The sequence below is a fragment of the Adiantum capillus-veneris genome, chromosome 2 (assembly GCF_014529385.1).
Source record: "Adiantum capillus-veneris isolate H3 chromosome 2, ASM1452938v2, whole genome shotgun sequence".
In the NCBI taxonomy this organism is placed as follows: Eukaryota; Viridiplantae; Streptophyta; class Polypodiopsida; order Polypodiales; family Pteridaceae; genus Adiantum; species Adiantum capillus-veneris.
In genome coordinates this window covers 92,213,059-92,219,332 of record NC_140932.1, presented here as the reverse complement: position 1 = coordinate 92,219,332, position 6,274 = coordinate 92,213,059, and the positions used below count along the sequence as shown (strand labels likewise).

At 46.0% G+C, this 6,274-nt stretch overlaps 1 pseudogene; it reads right to left on the bottom strand.

Moving 5' to 3' along the window:
• Positions 1–1,402: 1,402 nt before the first annotated feature.
• LOC147463183 (uncharacterized) lies at positions 1,403–6,036 on the bottom strand (annotated as a pseudogene).
• Between the last annotated feature and the right edge of the window lie 238 nt (positions 6,037–6,274).

Genomic DNA, 6,274 nt, shown 5'->3' with positions numbered 1-6,274 from the left:
ATGATGATGGTGGATAATGATCAATGGAAGAGAGCATGGAAGAAAATTGGTGAGTTTGGACCAGGGTTTTCACCACCCACATACCATGTTATGCAAAATGATCTATTGGAGCAATGCTATATTCAAGTAAAGGAACATGTGAAAAGGGTAATCCTTAGCAATATAGAGCTCTTTGGATGTACCATAGTCAGCGACAAATGGTCCAATGTACAAAGAAAACCACTAATTAATTTAATGATTGTCTCACCTAGAGGTGAAACATTTTTTCGTGCTATGGATTCACATGGTTCAATTAAGTCTGGGGTTTATATTGCTGATGTAATTGCCTCTGTGATAGAAGAAGTGGGTGCTAAACATGTAGTCTAAATTGTGATGGACAATGCAAAGAATTGCAAGAATGTCGGAAAAATCTTGAAGCGACCGTACCCGCATGTTTTTCCTTCCAGGTGCAATATACATGGTTTGAATTTTGTATTAAAAGATTGGTATAAAAGTGGCGATACCAAGTGGTTTGCCTCTATTGACAATACTGCTCGCCAGCTTGTGAGATTTATGCTCGAAAGATAGAGAGTATTATATATTTTTCGACCTCGCATGTTAGTTATGTTAAAACCACCTGCAGAGACTAGATTTTGCACTCACTTCTACAATTTTGAGTCTCTTCTGCAAAACAAAGATGCAGTCATAAATACATTTACATGTATGGCAGTTCACGTCTGGGAGAGTGAGAAGAACGAAAAAGAGAAAGAGAAAATCAAAATTTTAAGGGCAGTGCTTACAAAAAAAACTTGGTGGAGTAGTGTGATGGATGCATATCATGTAATGATGCTTGTTATGTATGCCATATGCAATCTTAACCAGAGGGCACCCAATCTCAAGAAAGTACGGATGCAATGGTGAACTGTCCAAAGGAGTTTGGAGTGTGTTGGCGGTCGTAGAATACAGCTCAACCCACCGACATAATGTCAATCCGGTGGATCGGAACCCGGCTAGTGCATGGAGGCGTGGATGCACCAAATGTGATAGCTTGAGGACTCTAGGAAGAGGGGAGAAGCATGGGAATAGAAGAGGGAAAGCTCGGGAAGCTAGATCTACACACACACACACACACACACACACACTCAATCTACACTCTAACTCTCTACACATGAGGACATTGATGCTTCCCTTGCTTTCATCTCAAGCACACACACTCTAATCACACATTAAGCACACACATGGAAGCCTAATTAGATCAATGCATGCAACACACGTACACACACACACACACTCTAATCTAGCACACATGTGAAGCTAGAATGCTCCAACAAGAGGGAAACTTGAGAGAGAAGAGAAGAATAAGACTTAATCAAGCAACAACAACACACATAAGCATGAAAGACAAGAGCAAGTAGAGAGACTTAGCTTCCATTAACCCCAAACGTCGGCTACATGTGTATGAGGAAGCTCCAAGCTCCATAGCCACTCCTCTTCTTCTTCTCCACACTCACCTCACACTCTCTTGAGCTCTCTTTGCTCTCCAAGAGTTGGCTCTTCTAAGAATGCCCTTTCACATCTTGTCAATTGAGTTATATACAAAGAGCTTCTAAAAATGGACAGCCAGACAAAAGTGTAAATGAATGTAATAGGCATCTAGGCTCATCTACTCATACATGTACAAAGTGGAACTCAAGTAGAGCCCGTAGATACAAAGAATATGTGTATACACATATGTGTACACAATAATGAAGCACAATGTATGTCGTTGGCGCTCGCCCGTCAACACTCTCCCCTTCCTAATTTTGCGCACATCCTCGGGCGCCCGTAAGTCGTCAGAGGGGTGATGAATGTGGCTGCACAAAAGATAATTTCATTAAGGTGCATGCTAGTCCAACATAAGAGTGAGAGTGCATAATAAAAGAGAATTGAATGAATAGCAGCAACCACATTAGAGTTTTGCAAAGCAAGCATAGCAATTGTAAAGTACATTAGATGGTCAAGAGTAAGCACTTCATTAAAGTCCAAGCTTATTGGAAGTAATGCACGAGTTAGCAAAAGGTGTCCTAGTTTTAATCTAAGGTCTCAACTATGCCAAGTCTAAGAAGTGAAATTAGCATGCTTAATAAGAAACAAACATCTAAATGGCACTAGAGCTAGGCTTGGGCGCATTTCAAGTAGTAAACAAATATGAGAATCTTTGAATTTCAAGTGGAAGAGGCTTCATTTTCCTTTTGATTTTATGCAAACATAGGAATTTAAAGCACATGGCGACCATCCAAGAGTGAGACAACCATCGACCTTGGTTCCTTGTATGACTACAAGGCCTTCGGTTTAGGGCCTTGACCAAGCGAGCCAAGGTGATTCCCCTCGCCTGCCAAAGACCACTAAGGCGATAGGCCGTACACATAAACATAGACTTTATTTTTCATTTGGTAGCCCTTTGTTTTTGCGTTTTTTGGTTGGATTTCTCTTCCAAAGTGTATGATGGAATCTCATAAAGTGTAACCAAATGAAACAAGCTTGCACATAGAACTAGCACACCTAAATGCTTGTCAATCATTAAGTAGAATTTTCAAAACCTAGAGCTAGCAATGTCATGAACTAGGATTAACACAAGGTCACAAATGCATAGCCATGATTACTAAAAATAAGGTCAAACTTAAATTAATGACTTGCACCAAAACACCTAGATGGAAACTTGCAAAAGCTAGCCTAGCTTGCAAAAACTCATGTGGTTGTGCACTTTATGCACATCAAGGAAAATGTAGTGATAAGAGGAGAAAGAGGCAATCATGGAAAAAGTACACCTGTAATGGGGTGGATCCTTGTATATGACGATAGACCCCAATAGCAATGGAGATGGCCCACCAAGTGCAAATCGCCGGGAGTAAATGTCAAGCTAGTCCTCATGCTTCTTTTTCCTGCAAAAAAGTAAGACACAAAGCACAATACCTCGAGGGGCATATCAGCAGGAAAAGAAGCAATAGTGAAAACAAAATAAAAGTCCTAAACTAAGGTCTAAAAACCTAGATATCCAGAGGGAAAAACCCAGTGGGAAAAAGTGCCTCTGGTATATGCGCATGTGTCTAGTGCACCATGATCAATCAATACAAATCAAAGTCGCGTGCAACTAGAACGAATAAGAGAACCCTCTCCAAATAAAAGGATAGCTCTCTGTCTAATGGTCAAAGGCTGGCTAGCACCTAGATCTATACATGTGGTCTCCGCTGAAGGGAAAATATCATGTCTAGGGATGACATCAGCCTCTATGTCACTGGTCATAGGTCTTTGAAGCTCATGTATCACTGGTACACTCCTACATAGCTCTATGTCTCTATGATGGTCAATAGAAATCTGACTCGAGCTAGTGCTAGGGTCTACGTGTGATAAACTAGGGGGAAGGCTCTTCGGTAGCCAGATCTGCAATGCTCGCGCTCTCATAGGGATACCGGTATGAGCTCATCTAGCATGTCTGTGTGTGTATCTATCTCTAAGACATGCTCTCTACTGTGGAGGGGTTGGCCTCTCTATGGGCCGTCTCGTCTCTCAACATCTAGCTCGTGGAGGTCTCACGCGAGGGTATGATCGTGTATGCACCGGGTATGCTACCACTCGTGGCCTAGGTACCCAAACATGTGTCTGTCTCTCAAAATAGTCATGTGCCTCAAGTGACCATTTAGATGTGATCCAACCATGTGAAGGTCCGTCATCGGTCTTATGGCTCTCTACAAACACAATCGTGTCGTCACAAGGCAAAGATCTAGCGTGTATCTCGGTACGGGGAACATAGACCTGTCGAAGGGTCCAGGAAGTTCTACGTGGAAAACTACGTGCCTGATCTATCATGGGTCGCTCCTCAGTGGCACTACTCATCGCTGCGGAACCACTGTCTAGAGAAGGCTCTATACATGGCTGGGATGCCTGTGTACGTGGTCTCCAAACAAGTCTAGTAGGCGTTCTCGTATCCCTACATCGTGTGTCAGTAGAGGTCACTCTAGTCCGTGTACGTCCAGGTATCTGTGGTGTAACCTCTATCGGTGTGGTGTCTCGAACGTGGTCTCTAGGAACCTGATCTAGCAATATACCGCTCGTGGCAGGTCTCCGCTCAATTGGGTGATATGATCGTGAATCGGAACTCGTAGATGGCACTAAGGCGGCATCTCCCTGGGGTGGCTGCTCTCTCGGTGGCTCACAGACTGTGGCACCACTATGCATGCTAGAAGTGTGGGACATCGATACTATCGGCTCTGCGGTCTCTCTCGTAGAAGGAGCGACTCTCGCATATGGCTCTGGCTCGATAGCTATCTCTAAGGGCCGCTGTGAGGTCGGCAAATCTAAACAAGGATGCTCATAGGTAGCCAAGAACTGCATAATGGTCTCATCTGTGTCTAGGCTAGGATCACTCAATGTGCGACTCTGTGAGGTCTCTTGCTGCACAACGCTAGAAGTCTTGTGGACGAGAGCGACAGGTGGTTTAGGATCCCTAACAATGCTCTGAGTGGTCTCTAGTCTCGGGGGTGCTGGAGCTATCTATCGTGGAACACCCCTCAGAGGCTCTCGTGTAGGCTCAAGCATAGGTGTGTCCTGAGCGGCTCTCTCTCGTGCGGTCACTCGCTCGTCAAGATAGGCGTCATCCTCATCGGGCCTCTCCCAAGGTGGTAAAATACGTCGCAACAAAGGAGGCCTAGGTGGTGATATCGCAACTGGTGTGACTGGAGGACTCGGAGCTCTCGGTAACCGTGGAGCTAGCATGGCCGTCGTGGGTAAACATAAGTCATGATGCCTAAGTCGAAGGGAGTAGGGTAGACCTATAGTCAAAATGTACATTGCGTGGCCGGTATCCCTATAAACTCGCTCACGTGGATCTCCTATCAAATGTGCAAGAAAGTGTGCTGAAGGATCTCTGGATCCACCAATCGACAAGCGTTTGTACCTACGACCGAGCTCGTCTAGATAGGTCATGGTTTGCTCAACTCTGTGAAGCTCCACTAGCCTAGGATGTGTCTGCGTGTATAGGCGATCGTCTGGGTGTGCTCGCTCAATATCATCGAAGTCAAGGGTCTCAATCGAGCGATACTGCTCTCCAAGATCATCCTGTGTGTAGACTCTCACAATTTGCCTAGGTAAAGACAGTGGTCGTTGTGGGTCTGCCATCCGCACATATAAGTGGTCATGTAAATCAACATAGAAGGCAACACCACGCTGGTACTGGCCTATGATACATAGAATCTGACCCTCTATCTGTATCGTGCTACCTGCGGTCTCTCTAGCCTCAAGTGGTGCCTGAAGCGTAGTGGTCAGTGGTCTAGGGGAACTCATATCTACAATGTGTAGTCTACCATGCCCGAACTCTGGTGCTCTCAACGGTGGTGCTGGGGTCATCGTCGCCTCTCTCGTATGGTCTCTAATATGTGTCACCAGAGGCGGGGATGGGTCTCTAGATGGTGCAAGGTGTTGAGACTCCCTAAAATATGTCGCTCGCGGGCTCTCGCTCTCAGTCTCACTATGAGTGGTACGCAAAGTACTAGCACTCGCCGAGGTATGCATCGCTCTAGACTCGTGGTAGCTCGAAACGCCTGGCAACAAATCAGGTCTAGGTGACAAGAACCTTGGCGGTGGTCTCCTGAGTGTCCTGGGTGGTGGCACTATGTCTAGAGGAGGTAAGGGACTCCTACTCGAAGCAGGGCGCTGGGTCGGTCGAGGATCATATGGCAACCCACAAGTCAAAAAGTAAAACTCAGTGCCTGCGGTGCTCTCGTAGCATCTGTCTCTAGGCTCGCCAACTAGTGTCACAACATCTCTGGATAGGCGTCGATTGGATGCACGACACTCTAACTGATATCGACGCTGAGCACTATCAGTATAGATCACTCAGTGACCTACCCGTTGAAATATAACCTCCTCAGGGTGGTCGAATGCCTCAAAGCAGTCGTCTGCGTGTACTAGCTCTATCTCCTCTCTCCTAATCGAATAGTCGACCACGTAAGTGGCACAAAAATCATCTCTAAATGTGCCATCCAGCATGTCGCCGGGACAGACTCGCACTATCTGGAATGTCTGTGTGGGGCCAAGGGAGGCACGGCACTGGACAAAAAAGTATCCCTATGTGTCTGTGTAAGTGGGTCGGCCTCTGTGCTCGCCTATTAGTGTGAGCAATATATACTCGGAGCACTGGCTCGTCATGGCCATCATGTGTGCACAAAGTGCACTCTCGATGTGTGCACGGTCTCTAGTCGGGCTCCTATGTCTAATCTCGGGCAATCGGGTCAATGGGGTGTGCGGTGCGGAATGTGCG